Source organism: Tenrec ecaudatus, chromosome 3 (genome assembly GCF_050624435.1).
Source record: "Tenrec ecaudatus isolate mTenEca1 chromosome 3, mTenEca1.hap1, whole genome shotgun sequence".
NCBI lineage: Eukaryota > Metazoa > Chordata > Mammalia > Afrosoricida > Tenrecidae > Tenrec > Tenrec ecaudatus.
In genome coordinates, this window is record NC_134532.1 from 134,842,829 (window position 1) to 134,862,494 (window position 19,666).

Genomic DNA, 19,666 nt, shown 5'->3' on the forward strand with positions numbered 1-19,666 from the left:
TGGGACACCATGAAAAGTAAAGGAAGACTGGTTTTCCCTAATCAAAGAAACTGGTTTCCATCAAGTCAATTCTAATTGATGATGATCCAGGCTCCCAGAGAACTCTGCTCCAAAGGGTTTGCAATAGATGCTTTCATGAAGTATATCAGTAAGTCTTAATTCTAAATGGCTCAAGGTGAATTTAAACATTAAACCTCTTGGTAGGCACTGAATTGTTTGCACTAAATATATAATGAACTTTAAAAATTAATCTTATACACATCAGATAGTAAACATTGTGCATAAATGGATGACTCCTCCGGGAGGGTGGACATGAAGTTGTTGCTTTGGTGACTCATTTGTAAGCAAATAATACTACTGCTATTGTTCATACTCATAGCAAGCTGGTGTGCATCAGAACATGAAACACTGTTCTGTCCGTCACCACCCTCACCTTCAGCCCATTACTGCCCACTGTGCCAATCCATCTCATCAAGGGTCTTCCTCTTTTTTTTTTTACTGCCTTTCTACTGGACCCAGCATGATGCCCTTTTCCAGGAACTCGCCTCTCCTGAGCACATGTCCAAAGTATGTGAGATGAAGTCTTTGCCATCCTCTCTTCTAAGGAACATTCTAGATGTACTTCTTCCAAAAACAGATTTGTTTGTTCTTTTGACAGTCCCCGGTACTTTCAATATTTTTTTCAGCGCCATAATTCAAGTACATTAATTCTTCTTCAGTCTTCTTGATTCAAGGTCTCACATTCACATGCACATGAGGTAATTGAAAATATTGTGGCTTAGTTCAGGTGCACCTTAGTCCTCTAAGTAACAACCTGGTTCTGCAAAACTTTAAAGCGGCTTGAACAACAGCTTGACCGAATGCAATGCACCATTTGAATCCTTGACTGCTGCTTCCATGAGGCTTGATTGTGGATCCAAGCAAAATAAATCCGGGGGACTTTAATCTCTCTGCACTTATCATGAGATGACCTATTGGTTCAGGTGCGAGGTCCTTGCCTGTCTTGACACTAAGGTGAACTCCACAGTGAAGGCTGGAATACTTGATCTTCATGAGAATTGCTGCACATTTTCGTATTCAGCAAGGAAGGTTGTGTCACCTGCCTATTCCAGGTTGTCCATAAGCCTTCATCCAATCCTGATGATGTGCTCTTCATGTGATTCAGCGTCCTTAATTATTTGCTTGGCATACAGATTGAGTAAATATTCTGAGAAGACACAACCCTGGTGAGCATCTTTCTGATTTTAAACTACGCGGTATCCCATTGTTATGTTTGAACTGCTGCCTCTTGGTCTATATCCATGTACAGGTTTCCCAACATAAAATCAATTCATTGCACTGAAGTTAAGTTTTTCCTATTAGCTTTCCCCACCATTTGTCTGACAGTTTGTCCTACTGTGATGGCTTGCATGTTACGGTGATGCTTGAAGCTATGTCACCAGCATTTCAAATACCAGTAGGGTCACCTAAGATAAACAGATTTCAGCAGAGCTTTCAGACCAAGAGCAAAATACCAAAAATTAGCTACCGGAAACCTTATGACTAGCAGCAAAACCTTGTCAGATATTGAAAGCCTCATGCCATTTCAAGATTTATCTTGAAGTACAATGGCTACTATGATAGCATATCTGCATTACTTAGATTTTGTGTCAACTTGGCCGTGCCAGGGATCTCAATAGTTTGGCAATAATCCTCCATGATGTGATCTAACACAATGTAATCAACTCCATGATGGAATCAATCAGGACATAATGAACTCTGTGAACACGCAGCTGCTGTGGTGGTGTGCTGCCCTCTTGATTAGGTCACAGTCTTCTCGCAATTGGAAGGAAGTCTGTAAGAGGGTTGTCTGATCCTTCTTAAGTAGAATCTTTGGGAACGCTTATCGTTTCTGCTGGATCTGGATCCTACATCTGATTTGAGAACCCTCTGCCATATTTCCAGCCATCAGCTGACTGTGGCCCTTCGATTCATTCAACTGTAAATCCACTAGCCTGTGGTCTTTCTGACTTATCTGCCTGCTTCTGCTCCATCAGCCCCTGAAACTACAGGAGTCAGGAGAAGACTTCAGTTTACCATCAGGTCCATAGATTTAAAGTGAATTGAGTTTATTCACTTCTATAAGTGTGTGACACATTTCTGGATATGTATATAGAAATTACTTTCTATATACTTGGACATATAAGTCTCACTAATTTTGCTTCTCTAAACAACCCAGCCTAATACAATATCTGTATGCATAGAAGAAAATCCAATTGATAATTCAAATTTATTCACCAATCACTAAAGCTAATGATGAAGAAATTGAAGAATTCTACCAACTTCTTCCGTCAGAAATTGATCAAACATACAAAGAAAATGTTTTGGTTCCAATGCATTGGCAACTGAATGTAAAAGTTGAAATCGAGGAAGAAAGAACAATAGTTGGAAAATATAGCCTTGATGATAGAAACCGGAGATTTTATGACAGAATTTATGAGATTTTATGATAAAAGCTGGAGATTTTATGATTGAATTGTGTTATACCAATGATTTCTATATTACAAATACCATTTTTGTACAGCATAAACAGCAAATTAACTACATCTGCAGGAAGATATTATGGAGAAAAAGCTCAATATCTGTAGCCAAAACAAAGGCAGGGCTGACTGTGGAACAGATGATCAGCTGTTCTCACCAAAACGGAAGAAAATTAAAAGCAGTCCAAGAGAACCAGCATATAACTTTGAGTATATTTTGCCTGAACTGGAGAAGATCTGCAGAATAAATTTGAACCATTGAACTCTATGAAAACACTGCCTTATGAACTATGAGATGACATCTAGGACATCACACAAGGAGAAAGAAAGATAATTAAAATATAAGAAAGAATAAAGACAAAAGTAGATGTTAGAAGAGAGTCCGAAATTTGCTCTTGGACATAGGGAAGGGATGGTGAAGTACAGGCACTGAATGGAAACGAAGCAGAAAATTATAGTGAGATGTGTAAAGACCTAGAAGGAGAAAACCAAAAAGGAAGAATATGCTCAGCACATATCAAGCTAAATGTGGTGAGAAAGAGTGAAACCTTGGGACACAATATATAAAAATTCTGTGGGAAGAATATTGAACAATGCAGGAGGAATCAGAAGAAGATGGAAAGAACACACAGTCACTGTAAAAAAAGAACAAACCGATATGCAACCATTTGAAGAGACAGCACACGGTCAAGAGCCAACGATACTGAAGCTAGAAGTCCAAGCTCCCCTGAAGGCATTTGTGAAAAGCAAGTTTCCAAAACCTGACTGAATATTAATCAAAATGTTTCAACAACAAGCTAATAAAGCACTTGAAGCACTTACTTCATCTTGGCATCAAATTTTGGAAGGCAGCCACCTGACCAATTGAATGGCAGAGTCCATATTTGTGGTGATTCCAAAGAAAGGTGAGCCCACAAATGTGCAGTTCTCTGTACTGTGATCTACTTCTCAAAATAAACTGAAGAAAACCCGATGGAGCACAGCACTGTGGTGTTGTGCAGGAGAGCGCATTAGGTAAAGGCCAATTGGACGGCAGCTCGTGACAACAATAAAGTTGATATTGATTTAAAAATTCAATTGTAATGTTTTCATTCATCAGGAAAATCTCACCTTCTTATGTAGATGCTTCTTTTGTCTGTGTACAACTTTAAAGGTTTTGATTTACCAGCTTTTCCTTCTCTCTCTCTAAATATAGGAAAAAATGTGTATGTAATTATGTCTTCTCCCCATTCAGTTTCTCTATCCAGGATTTCTATTTATTTTTTCAGAAGAATTATAAGTAGGAGCAGATTACCCAATAAGCAAGGTAAGCACAGGATTACTTGTATTTATGTGCTAATCTGTTTCTATTCACTACAGATTAGTACTCATTATTACCTTGCTTATTGAGTAATCCTTTCATAAACATTTATGGCTTCAAGATATAAATGCATTGACTACTCAACAGTAGAAATGACTGTTTCTCTGAATTGAGATTGTAGAATCAATGGTTCAGGTTAAACATTTTCTTTGTCTGAGTCTTGCTTTTTAATGTTTACCTCAGTTACTTTTCCATTAACTGTCTATGTTGCAAATCACCTTGGCCCACGGACCTTTCCATCCAGGCAAACAACGTTGGCTAGAAGGCAAGTTAGAGATGGGAAACCAAAAACGAGTCTCACGTCCAGAGCTCCAGCTCCAGTGGAATTTGCAGAATAAATTCCCAGAATGGGTCACATTTATTACAGAGAAACCCAAATACAAATATGTACATATGTAAATATATTTATGACGATGGGAGAATAGACCTATGTGCATATATTTATAGGTTCAGTAGTAGGGTAGCAAGTGGACATTGGGCCTCCTTGCACACCTTCCCTTAACACAAGAGCACCTTGCTCAGCTAAACAGTCATTTCATGATACCCACCGTCCCGACATGATCGCTGAAGACAGACATGTGCATAAGAAAACGTGGTGAAGAAAGCTGATGGTGCCTGACTATCAAAAGATATAGCATCTTGCGTCTTAAAGGCTTGACGGCAAACAAGCAGCCATCTAGCTTGGAACCAACAAAACCCACACAGGAGAAGCACACATGCCTTTGTGAACATGAGGTGTTGAAGGGATCAGGTAGCAGACACCAAAGAAGAAGAACCATCATTGTGTGATCACCTTCCCCACATAAATGCTGAAGACGAATGTGTGCATAAGTAAGTATGGTGAAGAAGGCTGATGGTGCCCGGCTATCGAGAGATATAGTGTCTGTGGACTAAAAGGCTTGAAAGTAAACAAGTGGCCATGTAGCCCAGAAGCAACAAAGCCCACATGGAAGCAGCACACCAACATGTGCGATCATGAAGAACCGAGGGGATCAGGTTTCAAGCACCAAAGGCGGGGGTGGAAAATCATATCATCGTGAATGAGGGGAGTGCATAATGGGGACCCAATGGCCATCTGTAGCCAACTGATTATCCCTTGCAGAGGGGTAGTGGGGAGGAGATGAGTCACTCAGGGTTCAGTGTAGCAATAATGAAACTCACAACCTTCCTCTAGTTCTTAAACGCGTCTTCCCCCCAACTATCATGATCCCAATTCTCCCTTGCAAACCTGGTTAGACCAGAGGATGTACAGTGGTACTGATGGGATCTGCAAACACAGGGAATCTGGGACAGATGAACCCTCAGGACTAAGGGTAAGAGTGACGATACCGGGAGGGAAGGGGGGTGTGTAGAACGAGGGAACCGATCTCAGGGATCTCTCTGGGGGATGGACAACAGGAAAGTGGGTGAAGGGAGACGCCGGGCAGTGTAAGATAAGAAAATGATCATTTATAAATTATTAAGGGTTCATGAGGGAAGCGGGAGTGGGGAGAGAGGGGAATGGAAAAAAAGAAAATGAGCTGATTCTAGGAACCCAAGCAGAAGGCGAATTTTGAGAATGATAAGGGCAATGAGTGGATAAGTGTGCTTTACACAATTGATGTATGTATGGTTGTGATAAGAGTTGTATGAGCCCTAATAAAATGATTTTTTAAGAAAGAATAAAGGAAAATTCCAGAATGTAGACACAATTTATTGTCAGTGTGCTTTGTTGATGACGAGAGGCAATTCCGGTCAGTTCAAGGAACAGGCAAGACAGATAAGCGGAGAAGCCATTGGCTATAAAGAGTAGTGTCTCTGTTTTCCCAAGGCAGTGTGTTCTGTAAAGAATTGTGAATATTTGGATTCTTACAAAGAACTGTGTTTAGTTTCCCTCAAATATGCAAGTGCAGATGAGAAAAAAGCAGAAGAAAATGTACCCAAGAGAACACAGCTCATCATACCAGACTTTAGTGTTTTGTTTTGTTTTGTTTATAGAGCTCTGGTCACAGGATGGAAAACATTCCTTCTGCCAAGATTGTCAGCCTGTCTGCTGCTCCGGAGCTGTTCCACAAACTCCATGAACACCCGTCACTTCTGGAAGATCTGCTGGGTTACAGGCAGGTTAACTATGAAAGAAATGCATCCGGGTCTGCAGCCGAGCAGAAGAGAAAGATTCGAAAGCTGTTGATTACACGTTCTAATCCGAAGTGATGAGTGCTACCTGAGGGCGAGGTGAGGAGGACTGGGAGGACTTCGGGTAAACAATGTGTCCTCACTTGTCTGGAACTTTTCTGGTTTTAGCACAGAACGTTCCATATTCTAGGAAGTTCTCCAGTCACAAGAAAATCCAGACAGTTGGCAATCCCTAATTTTTCTGCATCAGAATGTCCAGGCGCAGCTTAAATATTTTCTCTCCCTACACCCCCAGTATTTTTGCCTTTGAAGGTCAGCTGAGGAGGTAGCAATGGATCAAAGACAAGGTCACAGGTGACACAGACTCTTCCTGCAAGGCCTTTTCTTTCTCAGTAAATTTATATTGTTAATTTCATAAGTACCAATATCCAGTGCTTTGTAGGTTTGGGCTCATATTTGTTGAAGCGCTACATCTGGTTCCTTCCTCTCTTGCCCCATTGCTTTCTAGCGTTTCCTTATACCACTGTGCCTTAACTCGGAGCAGGCTGCATGTCTGTCTGCTCAGAATTCCTCTATAGGTTTTCTGAGATTTGCAAATCTTCATGAGAGCAGATACCCTCAACTTTCTGCCTTGGAGTGGATTTGAACAGCAGACCTTGTGGTTAACCAGTGAACACTCATCCAATAGCACTGCTAGGGCATAATTACTTATTTCAATTTGAATACTGCCATATTTATATTCAGTTCTTGGACAAGAGTGTAAAACCAATCTTTCATTAGAAACTTTGCTTTGTCAATTGGCATTTACTCTTTCTTCTTTTTTAGCAGGTTTGTTTTTGGACTTTTATTTATTTATTTATTTTTCCTTTTCTTTTTTTACATTTTATTAGGGGCTCATACAGCTCTTATCACAATCCATACATATACTCTTTCTTCTTAAGGATTAGAGGCAAATAGGATTTTTTTAAAATTTGGGAGTTATACATATATCATTCCCTAGTTCAATCACATTAAGCAGTATTGTACAGTCAGTTCAATCAGTTTCCAAATATTCTTTTCCTTTCTGGACTCCTTGACATCTGCTCTGTTTTCCCCCACCTACCTACTACCCACTACCCACTACCACCAGACCCCTACCCCCTGAGACCCTTATTCCACTTGCTGTCCCTATAGATTCATTGATCCTGGGTTGTATATACCAAAAAAACAGAAAAACATATAAGACAAATTCAAGAGGGTGACCCCCTATGACATAACACATCTGAGATAAAGCCCGATATGAACAAACAAAATATAAGAAATGTTGAAAAACAGATCATGTCCAGCATGCATCGGTAACCATTCCAGGCAGGGTTACCCCTTTAATCTTTCACAGTCATCTCTCCAAGGCTCTCTGTTTAGTAACACTTTCCTCCCAGCCCTCTACTATAGACAGAGGGAGGTCACTGGAGGCTTATTTCCTATGTAGTTCCCACAAATGTGTCTTGGGCTCCTATAGATTTCGCAATTTAGGCTCTGATACTATTAACCTCCTTTGATTTTGGATTATATAATTTACAATCCTTTGGCGATGGATGATAGTGTGGTTCTTCCATGTGGACTTAATTGACATCACATTTAGATGGCCACTTCTTTGGATACAAACCTTTAAGACACCAAGTGCTATTTTATCTGATAGCTGGGCACCATCTAATTTCTTCACCACATTTTGCTATAGTGCCCATATCTTCTGGGTTCCCTCCCCGAGGACAAACAGGCCATGATGTAAGAACTAATTGCTCTTAGGTTAGAGCCAGGATTTAGTGTGACCCCAAACCCACTCCTCAATCTATGATTTATCTATTTATTTATTTATTAAATTGGCCTTTGGCTCCTTTCCAAAAACATTCTTGTTATTCTATGGTAGAGAGTTTTATTGATCATCTGCCTATGACATAATAATGTTTCATTAATATTGACTTTGATTAGCCCCTGCTGCTAATTTTTTAAAGCCCTGTTGAGAGGAGGGATATTGGGCCAATATAGCCTAACTCTCTATCACAGTACGTGAATTATTCACTTGTACAGAATCAGTCCTTTCATGGCTGAATGCTGTTTCTACAAGCAATGGGGTTTGTCAGGGAAAATTTACAATAATAATCACTGAGAATGTCAGTCACAGGTTTGCCGAAATCATACATATCTTAATACAGTATATAGGGCATTGATGTAGCAAGATCATGTTTGCCTGTCTACCATCAGTTCAACAATCTTGGTACAGCTGTCTTCCACTTCCTTGGACACCAGGTATTTTCTGATTGAAGTCCTTGGGTTACAATGTATCTGAGGAATGCTTTTTACACAAGTTCATCTTTGTTCAATGTAGAACGTTTATGCCACCTTTGGTCATTTTCAAGGAGCCCTGGTAGTATAGTGGTTACACTGTAAGGTCACCAGTGTGTAACCACAAAGCTCTGTAGGAGGATGATGGGGCTTTCCACTCCAGTAAATACAGTCTCAGAAAGTCACAGGGGGCAGTTCTGGCCTGTCCTTGAAAGTCACTGAGTTGGTTTCAGTTTGATGGCAGTGCATGAGTATGTTAGTCTGGGTTGACTAGAGAAACAAATTCACAGAGACTTATATGTGAATAAGAAAAAGTCATATAAGAGCAAATGAATTTTGAAAAAACATCCCAGCCCAGTCCAATATTAGCTCCAATATTAGCCAATATTAGCTCATATATCCGATCCCAATCTATAAAGTCCTCTTCAGATTCATGAAATACATGTGATGATGACAAATGCAGGAGTATCACAGACCAGTGGTTTGGAAGTCTTGTGGATCCAGTGGCCTGGTAAGCACCTCAGTGCTGGAGGTGTCTCCACGTGGCTCCTCAAGCTCCCAGGGCATGGGGTCTATCAGCATAGTGCCATGTGTCTTGTCCACAGACATCTCCAAGGGAGTGAGTAGAGAGAGAGATAGTGTCTCCTGCCTCCCAGAAGGAATACTGGAATTCCAAGAATTCTCAGGAGAAAGTCATGGCCACACAAAGGCCTCATTGGCTATAATCATATTGACAGATTAGACTCCACCCCTCATTCTTAATCTTCTCAAGTCCCAAATTGACACCAGATTATGTAGCTACCACAATGAGGGAGTGAGTGAGATAATCATTTTCAATGATCTGGACTGGGCTGGGATGTGTTCTTAATATACAATTACTCTTTGATATAAAGTTCTCTATTATATACATATAAGTGTCTATGAATTTGTTTCCCTAATCAACTCAGACGGACACATTGGCAGTTTAGACCCACCCAATGGAAATGTGAAAAAGAAGGTTTAGAGATCTTCTTCCATAAAGATTATAGACAAGAAAGTCCTATGGGGAATTTCTACTCTGTAAAAGAAGGGATTACATGAGTTGAAACAAATTCAATGGTAAAATGTTTGATTCCTTGGCATATGGTTAATAAACAACCAGAAATCCAAAAGTCTAGCATAATGGAGTTTTATTTAGTAATGAACAGTTATTAAAGGTCAAAGTCCTGAGAGCATCATTCACGATTTGGGTTACACAAAGAGTCCCTGGGTAACACAATTACTTGACTACTGTGGTAGTTAGATTTCATGTCAATTGAATTTGTATGAAAGTGTTGGGTAGAATCCAAACTCAATCAAATCAAAGCCTGATGATACTTCCTTGTTGGGTTTGGCCTCTTAATAAGGGAGAAACTGGGACCCTCCTGTCTCTTCCTGCTTGCTGGAACTCTGTGGGAACCGTATGTAGGCCACCCAAACCTGAGAGCTGTCAGTGCCTTGACCTGTTTCCACACAACTCTCCACCCACTGGCCTATGATCTGCCCGCATTACCAGGCTACAGCTCTGTGAGTCTGATGAGGGCCCTGGCCACCAGATGTAGAATTTGAGTTGGACTGGAATAGGATGTCTTCTTGATATGGAATTATTTCTTGATATAAAGTTACATCTTATACATAAATGAGTGTCACTGATTTTGTTTCTCTAGGCAACTTACCCTAATACCACTACTAACTGAAAGGTTTGAGTTCACTCATATGTGACTGAAAAGAAAAGCCCCATGATCTGCTTCCAAAAATGCCATAAGCATGGACAATCCTATGACATACACATGTCACAAGCATGGACAATCCTCTGACATACATATGTCATAAACATTGACAATCCTATGACATACATATGTCATAAGCATTGACAACCCTATGATGTACATATGCCATAAGCACTGACAATGCTACAACGTACAGTTCTACTCTGACACGGGGTCACTGTGAGATTGAATTGACTTAATGTCAATAAGCTTCTCTTTTGGGGGGTTGGGGGTGTTACACTAGAGAATGCTAAATATTTTGTGGAATTCATATAATAGCTCATTTGGATAACATCAATGACAGTTATTTTTCAGAAAGACTTTTTCCCCTACTGCTATGTGCTGGGAAATGTGACACCAAATTATTGGTCAGCATGCTTCTCAACAGGAAAGCAATTAGATATCTGTAGAGAATTACTCATGAAATATTTTACACCGTGTATTTTGGGACCTTGAGTGAGCTTAATTATGAATCTCTTTTTTCTTTCTTTTTTTTAATCATTTTATAAGGGGCTCATAAAACTCTTATCACCATCCATACATACATCCATTGTGTAAAGCACATTTGTACATTCATTGCTCTCATCATTCTCAAAACATTTGCTCTCCACCTAAGCCCCTGGCATCAGCTCCTCATGTTTTCTCCTTCCGCCCCGCTCCCCCCTCCCTCATGAACCCTTGATAATTTATAAATTATTATTTTGTCCTATCTTGCCCTATCCAACATCTCCCCTCACCCACTCTTCTGTTGTCCATCCCCGAGGGAGGAGGTCACATGTAATCGGTTCCCCCTTTCCAACTTACCCTCCCTCCACCCTCCCAGTATCGCCACTCTCACCACTGGTCCTGAAGGGATCTTCCGCCTTGGATTTCCTGTGTTTCCTGTTCTTATGAATCTCTTTTTTCATGAACAAAAGAAAGCGGATATCTATTTCTTAGTTATTTAGTGCTTCTATAGAATAAATACCCCCAAATATGGATAGATTTACCATTTAGGAGGCTAGAACTTCAAATTCAAGGCCATGGCTCTAGGGAAAGGCTTTCTCTCTCTGTAGGCGCTAGGGGAAGGCCCTTGTTTCTTGGTTCTTCGTGTGACTTGACATCCATCTTGCCCCAATTGAGCTTTTCTGATTTGCTTGTTTTAATCTCTTTTATGTCCCAAAAGAGATTGATTTAAGAAACATACTATGCTGTGCTGTCTCATTGACATAACAAAGAAGATGCATTCCCAAATGTGATCGTAACCACAGGGTTGGGGTTGCCACACATATTTGGGGGATGCACAATTTAATCCATAACAATCCTCTATTTCAGCAGCTTGGTTTCTTGACACTCAGTAGGTACCTGTTAGAAATGGGGTAAGACATAACCCTGGCAGAACTGAAAAATGAAAGCCATGAGTTGGGTCTTGCAAATTCATGCAGTTAACCTTCCATAATTTGACCCTATTTTTCTTCAGAAAGTGACTCCTGCCTGCATGTTTTATCCCACCGTACTTGCACCCTTTTCTTAACCTGTTAAGACATTACATGTACTCATTAATAAACAAATGACATGAAGTGCTAATTCGTTTAATGGGTCCAGTGTGCAATGAAGTATAAAACAGGCTGAGATCCAGAACACAACATCAACAACGACAAGACAGCGAGGCAACTGACTAATATGGCACTGAACCTGAAATCAGGTGGATACATGGAGACTGCATTGTTTGCATAAATGAGTGTGGAAATTTTTAAATCTAATCATCTTTGCAGCGGAGTGGTGAAAGGGTTGGTTCCTCTTGCTCTAAGATGAACTATGGAAGCTCTGGGTTGAAAGGGGCACCTCAGAAGCCCTGTGCTCATTTTTGTTTTGGTAGGTGGAGCGCACTGCCGAATACAACAACCTACACTCGGAAGTCAGGATTTGCTCCAGGGCATCTGTTCAAGCCGCTTAGAAAACCAGGGGTGTTTTCCTGTCTGATGTAGACGCCACCCATGCCCAAATTAAGAGCAGATGTTCCAAGTTCACTGGGGATGTTTATAGCTCAGAGTAAACCTTCCAGTCATCTCCCTTCAGCAGATCATTCTGAGAGATGGTACACGTTTTGCAATAATGCTGCCGTCTAGCAGATTTTTAACTTCTGTGCTCTGCAATTAGACTACACATTCTGTTTGCTTAGTGGGGGTTGGGGGAAGAGCTGCTGGCAAAAGAAACGTCAGGTATTTTCCATATTACATTTGTCCTAATCATCCACTTATAAAATCTGGTATCTTAACCAAAAGCAAGAGGGTTTATTTTAGGTGGACATTCGAAATGTCCAACTTCATAAATGCATATACTTTCCTTCAATAGGTTGAACTCAAAATCATCACGACATCTATAAAAATAGTGAGGGAAAAGAGTTTCCATGGAAAGAAATACATATACCATTTGGATTTGTAATTTTATGGCACCAAATACTTATTATGTGCAATATGTACATAGAATGGTCATTATAGGGATTAAACAAAGAAGCAAAATAATTACACCCTGGTCTCACTGAATGTGGAATTGTTGGGGAGACACTTCTTCCGAGCATAAAAATTGAAGTTAACATAATGTAACAACTAAAAATAATGGAATAAGGTCTGCGTGTGTTAAGAACATGGTAATATGGGAGAGAGATTGGAATTTCACCTGAAATGGTATTCTTAAAAAGAAAAAACCAACGTTTTATTAGGGACTCATACAAATCTTATCACAATCCATACATATACATACATCAATTGTATAAAGCACATCTGTACATTCTTTGCCCTAATCATTTTCAAAGCATTTGCTCTCCACTTAAGCCCTTTGCATCAGGTCCTCTTTTTTTCCCCTCCCTCCCCGCTCCCCACTCCATCATGAACCCTTGATAATTTATAAAGGATTATTCTGTCATATCTTGTCCTGTCCAGCGTCTCCCTTCACCCCCTTTTCTGTTGTCCATTCCCCAGGGAGGAGGTCACATGTAGATCCTTGTAATCGGTTCCTCCTTTCCAACCCACTCACCCTCTTCTCTCCCGGTATTGGCCCTCACACCTCTGGTCCTGAAGGTATCATCCACCCTGGATTCCCTGTGCCTCCAGCTCCTATATGCACCAGTTTACAACCTCTGATCTATCCAGACTTGCAAGGTAGAATTCGGATCATGGTAGTGTGTGTGTGTGTGTGTGTAATGTGGGGGGAGGAAGCATTTAGGAACTGGGGGAAAGCTGTATTCTTCATTGGTGCTATGTCGCACCCTAACTGACTCATCTCCTCCCCTAGACCCCTCTGTGAGGGAATCTCCAGTGGCCAACAAATGGGCTTTGGGTCTCCACTCTGCACTTACCCCTTCATTCACTATTGTAAGATTTTTTTTTTTGATGATGCCTTATACCTGATCCCTTCCACACCTCGTGATTGCACAGGCTGGTGTGCTTCTTCCATGTGGGCTTTGTTGCTTCTGAGCTAGATGGCCGCTTGTTCACCTTCAAGCCTTTAAGACCCCAGACACTATCTCTTTTGATAGCCGGGCACCATCAGCTTTCTTCACCACATTTGCTTATGCACTCATTTTTCCTCGGCGATCGTATCATGGAGGTGTGCAGCCAGTGATAGGATTTTTTGTTCTTTGATGCCTGATAACTGATCCCTTCTGAATGAAATGGTATTCTTTTATCACAAACACAGCTATGCTCGTCTCATACAGGACATGTTGGACACAATGGAAATGGACCTGTCTGCTCAGGCAATGCCAGTCTCCTGTTTCTTCTCATCGGAGACGGAGGCTCCAGAGGGAGATGGTGCTTGCATCTCTGCACGCCTTGCTCAGCTCTCCATTTCCCTTAGGCAGCCAGTCGTCACCCCTCGAGGCCCACAGTAAGGACAGTTGCTGAGGTGACTGCCCCCTTCTAATTTTCCTGTGCCCTCAAAGTGCTTGAGGACATTTTTTAATGTGAATTCACCTTTTCTCTGAGTTTAATGTATTGAAACTTACTACTGAAAGTTCTTTCCTACACCTTAACTCCCCCAGTTTAAAAGTTTGCACTTCATGTCAGATTGGCATAAGGCATGAATTCAAGTTTGTGAATTTATGTTCGGTTGCTGCCTGTTCCTGGCATTGTGACTGTAGGAAATTTAACTTCTTACTTCAGGTTATTCATCTGAGAGGGAACTATGCAAGCGAATTGTTGGTTGTCCTTACCATCAACACTGATCTCTAGCCTCCCTCTTTGATTCATTTACTACTTGCCTTCAGAAACTATGAATTATCCTGGAATGGTTTAGAAGCTAATGTTGGAGAGCTCTGTCTTCCTGCGTGTGATCTGCCTCTGGTGCCCTGGTGGCCTAGTGGGGCAGGTGTTGGGCTGCTAAGCACAAGGTCAGCAGTACGAAACCATTAGCAACAGTTCTTTCCACTCCTGGAACAATGAGCAGCTCCACTGGTCTGTGGGAACCCAAGGACTCCTCAGAGATGAACCATTTGAATCATAAACTCACCTTGGAAATTTGTAGCTCTGCCACACTAGCCCCTGATATGGCTGATACCTTTTATGGGTCACTCTGCTGAGCCCCTTTGGTAGCTCTGAGTCCACTTTCCTGTCTCTGCCGAAACGTCTTTCATATTCGGAATAATCCTTCTAAAAAGTGCATTTCTAGGTTAATTCCCTTTAGATTTATCCTTTTCTATGTGGAGTTCAGATCCACAAGAATAAGGAAGCCCATCGGTGACATCTGTCATAGTCGTCGTTGTCAGTAGTACTCAACATTAGCAGTAATGCTCCTGGCCATCCTGTAGATTCTAGCTCACAGCAACCTTACAGGACAGAGTAGAACTGTTCCTTCCGCTCTCCATCTTGAAGAGCAGGAAGTCTCATCTTTCTCTTGACTGTCCCTGCAACTAACTGCCCAATGCCTAACCCTCTGTGCCACCAGAGCTTCTTCATGATTGGTGATAGCAGTTACTCACATACAGTAAGAAACCCACTGTCACTGAGTCAACTCTGACGCACAGTGACCCTATGGGAGACCATCAAACGGCTCTTCGTGTTTCTGAGTCTAAAGCTTTACAGGAGCAGAGAGTTTCAGTTTTCTCCCAAGAAGAGGCTGGTGTGTTTCAGCCACCAACCCCGCAGTTAGCAGCCCAACACTGAACACACTAAGCCAGCTGAGACACCTCTGTTACCTACTGGGGGCCAGGGTCTGTGTTGTACTTCTATGGACTCTTTCAATCCTCCCCAAGCCCCTTTCACAGAAGAGGAAACTGAGCTGCAGAGAGTCTAGCAATGTGCCCAAGAATTAAAGCTAGAAAGGGGAGAAGTCGAGATTTGAACCCAGGCAATTTTGGGTTCCCAGTCCCTTACTCTTGACCACTATACGACACAGTTCCTTTATTAACATTAATTTATTATTGGTAATGATACAGACGAATTATTGTGTGCTTCTTTTGTGCCCGTCGCTTACGTGACTTTGTGCAGTACTTCATGTATTCCTTACATGACGCTTTTCTCATCTGTTTTTCAGATGAGGAAGTGGAGGCGTAGAAGGGCTACCAGGGGTCACCCAGTGAGGAAGTGGCAGAACCAGATTCCTCAAATCCCTGCTTGCGAAATTGTCCCAGGTGTATGTTCTTAGTTGCCTCCAAACTAGATGGAAAATTCCAGATCGGCTGATTGGTAATTACTTCTTATAATCTCTCCATACCATCAGATCAGGGAAATACCTTTAAAATAATCTCCGGCCACAGTTTTAAAAACCAAATATCTGCTCTTAATTTATAACTGGTGGGAAAATACTTTCTGGGTTTGGAAGAATTGGTGTGCTCATAAACAAACGTTTGTATGGAGAGCAGCAAGCTGTGTATTTTGACTGGACACAATGGGAGGGAAATGAATCTTATCATTAGACAAGAGATCAGCATGGCGTGGGAGAATGTGGCTACAGCGTAAAGGACCAGGAAGGCCTGCTTTGGAGTTGTAAATTCTTCTACAGGCACAAAGGGATCCACTGAGAGCTGTGTGGAGGGCCAGGATCTAAGGTGATCTAGGAAGATTACTGGGTCCGTGTTCTGGGGGTTGATGTGAAATAGAGAAGCAAAAGTACAAAGACTGGGTAAAAGACCAATGCATAGTTCTTGTCCAAAAGACATGCAAGAAGGTATATAGAATTTCAATCCTAATAGCAGCTTTATAAAATCCATAGAATGGAATTACACATAGTTGACCCTCTGTGTCCAAGGGTTCTCAATCTCCGAGTTGCACACCTGTGGAGCCAATGAACCATGAATCAAAAATATTTGGCAGGGAGTGGGCTGGGGAGGAGAGCTGAAGTTAAGTGGTCGAAATCCCCTAGAAGCTAGAGAGAGCAAAAGTGCTATTTACTAACACTTACATTAGGTATTATGGTGGCACTGTTGGTTAAATGTAGAATTGCTAACCATAAAGCCAGCAGTTCAAATCCACCAGCTGCAAAGAGGGAGACAATTGAAGCTCTCTGCCTCTCGAGAGATTCATAGTCTCTGAAACCCTATGCAGGGTTTCTGTGCGTCAGAGTCAACTAAACGGCAGTGGGGGATACAGGGTATATGCAAACACGATGCCGTTTTAGATAAGGAACATCTATGGAGTTGTGTATCCATAGGGGACTGGCTCCATAATCCTAATCATCCATAATAATAGGACCTAGTAATTCAGGACTATTGTATATAAATAGGAAAAGGTCAGATGGTTTATTTTCACAGCAATGTAAATGATTTTCATAGACATAGCTTGAGCAAATGAAACAAGGTACAAATATATACTAGAGTCCAATTTTATGAAGTACATGAACAGGGTAAAAAATCTGTGATGAGAGAAGTAAAAATATTGATTGGGAAGGGCCTGGTGGAGTCTTCAGAGATGTTGACAAATCTTGTACTGTGATCTGGATGATGTTGCCTGGTTATAAACATTATATATATATGTATATATTTATGATATTTTCAATTGCCTCATATGCATGTGAAAGTTGGACATTGAATAAGGTACACTGAAGAGAATGTTATGCATTTAATTTGTACATTTATAATGCATTTGATTATTTGTGATGTAGTTGAACTGTGGTGCTGGAGAAGAATATTGAAAGTTCCATGGATGGCTAAAAGGACAAACAAAATCTGTCTTGAAAGAAGAATGACCAGAGTGCTCCTTAGAGGCAAGTATGGTGAGATCGCCTTACATCTTTTGGACTCGTTGTCAGGCGCGATGAGTCCCTGGTACAGAAGAAGGTCGCAGGGAGAGGGACTGACACTGGGGCTGCAGCCATGGGCTCAAGTGTAGGAACATTCACGAGGATGGTGCAGGCAGTGCTTTGCTCGGTTGGCATAGGGTCACTACGGGTTGAAACCAACTCAATGGCACATAACAACATACATGCACATCTGTACAAGTATATAAATGTACACATAAATGTAAAAGTTCGTGGAATTTAACACGTGGGATTTGTGCAATTTCTGGTCCGTGGGTTATACCTTGTAAGAACACTAAAAAAATAAATTAAAAAAGCTTGTTTAAGATAATCAATCATGTATTCATTTTGAACCAAGAAAATATACTAATTTCACCAAATATATATAAAAAAAAGAGCTTGTTGCATGGTTCCATTGACTCCATGAATATATTATGCAGAAACTTGCTAATGGAAAGCAAAGCTTCTCTTACTATTTCTCTGAGTTTTTAAAAGTGTGCTTATTCTTCTACTGCTTCAGTTTGGGGTTTCTTTTTGGTTGGTTGGGTGATTACAGTGTGATTCATTAAGTGTCAAGTGTGATGGGATTCACCAAGAGGTGGCGAAAGGAGAGAAGCCTCCCAAGGTGACTGAAGAGATAGGAGGAAATGAGTCACCTCTTCCTGGTCATGATGTGGTTCAGGCTGTACAGCTCGGGGAAGGGTGGCTTCTCCTTCTCCAGAGTGATTTCAACAGAGCTTCTCTATTTTCAGACTTCTTCGCCAATGCTCCTGTGAACAGGCAGGTTATTGTGATTAACCCATTTTCACATAAAATAATAAGGGCCTAATTTTCAGGAAGATGTGACTGATCTGCAAGCTCATTGGTAATTTGGAGGGAGCGCATAGGAAGTGTTTGTAGTAATATGCCTACGCGAATGCCTGCAGATGTATCATTGAAAGGCAAGCTGATTTTCTCATAGAGTTACCTAGAGAAAGTTTATGGCTCTGAGATGAATGCAGGCTTTTGTAAACAAGTCGGTGCAGGTCAGTCATAGACAAATTTAGGTAGGTCAGCCTTTTTGGTAACCAGTGAATTTGAAAATTCTTGTATGCACAGCAAATATTTGCTGAGCACTTCTAGGTGTAAGGCAAGGAACTGAACTCTAAGAACACCTAGGTAAATGATGCCCAGTTCCCATCGTACGGAGGATGCAGCTAAACAGTGGAGCGCGTGTCAAGTGCCAGGTGTAAGCTGCGGAGTTCTGAGAGCTCAGAGACAGAAGGGGTGGCATTTCAGTAGACAAAGGCGGATAGGGATTCTGAGGGAGAGAAGAGAGTGACTGTTTGGGAAGCTAGTGTTTCCATGCTTCTCTCTACAATGTGGCACCCCATATTTAGTCCTTAGATCAGCTGTGTGGAGTAGCCATTGTTAACCTCGTTTTCATGATGAGCAAATTGAAGAATGGAGAGACAATGGTTTGTTCAAATCAGAACACTCAGGACAAGCCCTTCCTTATAAAAATAGGCACTATACCTTAAGGAGCCCTGGTGGCATAGTGGGCATGCATTAGGCTAAGAGTAAGGTCAGCAGTTTAAAACCACCAGCCTCTCCACAGATGACAGGGACTTTCTATTTCCATAAAGAGAGTCTAGGAAACTCACAGGACAATTCTACCCTGTCCTATAGGGTTGCTATGAGTTAGAACTGAATCAGTGACAGTGAGCTGAGTTGAATTATACCTTAATAGTTTAGAGTGGAGGCTTAAGGGAGCCAGATTGGCTAACTTCAAATCCGGGTTTGGAAATGTTTTGCAAGCAATTTAACTTTGGGAGTGGGGGAGGGGGATTTTCCCCTCCATTAGTAACTGAGGTTAAAGTAGAAACATACTTCAGTAGGATTAGATGAGTCTACCTACATGAAGCATTTAGAATTGCTCCTGTATGTCTAAGGAACCCTGGGGGTGCAAGGCTGACACCACAAGGTTATAAGTTCTAAACCACCAGTATCTCTTCAGGAGAAAGGTGGGACTTTCCACTCTTGTTAAGAATTGCCATGCAACCCGTTTTAAATTTGTTCAAGTTTTTAATATTTTCCTCTTTATTTCAATTGATGTTTACCTCTGATGACTGATGTTTGTTTGTGGGGATGTTTGTATGTTTTTCTGTATATAAAATCCAGGACAGGTAAATCTATAAGACAATACTGGATCAATGGTTTCTTGGGGGTATGAGCGGGAAGGTTGGGAGGAAATGGGGAGTTAATAACAATTAGTACCAGGAATTTTTTTTAATGTTCTAAAATTGATTGTGGTGATGATTGTACAAGTTATTTTAAATATGATTGAACTATTGAATGGTATAATATGTGAA

At 41.1% G+C, this 19,666-nt stretch overlaps 1 long non-coding RNA gene across 3 annotated transcripts in view; it reads right to left on the bottom strand.

The window, feature by feature from the left end:
• The window catches only part of LOC142442764 (uncharacterized), a 32,175-nt gene that overhangs the window by 7,260 nt on the left and 5,249 nt on the right, over positions 1 to 19,666 (bottom strand). The window contains exons 3-4 of one of the 3 annotated variants that reach the window (XR_012783463.1): positions 17,972 to 18,085; positions 13,020 to 17,610 (exon numbers count right to left, since the gene is read on the bottom strand). This is a non-coding gene — a long non-coding RNA (uncharacterized LOC142442764). Of the gene's footprint in view, positions 1 to 13,019; positions 17,611 to 17,637; positions 18,086 to 19,666 lie in introns of those variants that run through there. The other 2 variants (XR_012783464.1, XR_012783462.1) reach the window with 2 other exon arrangements.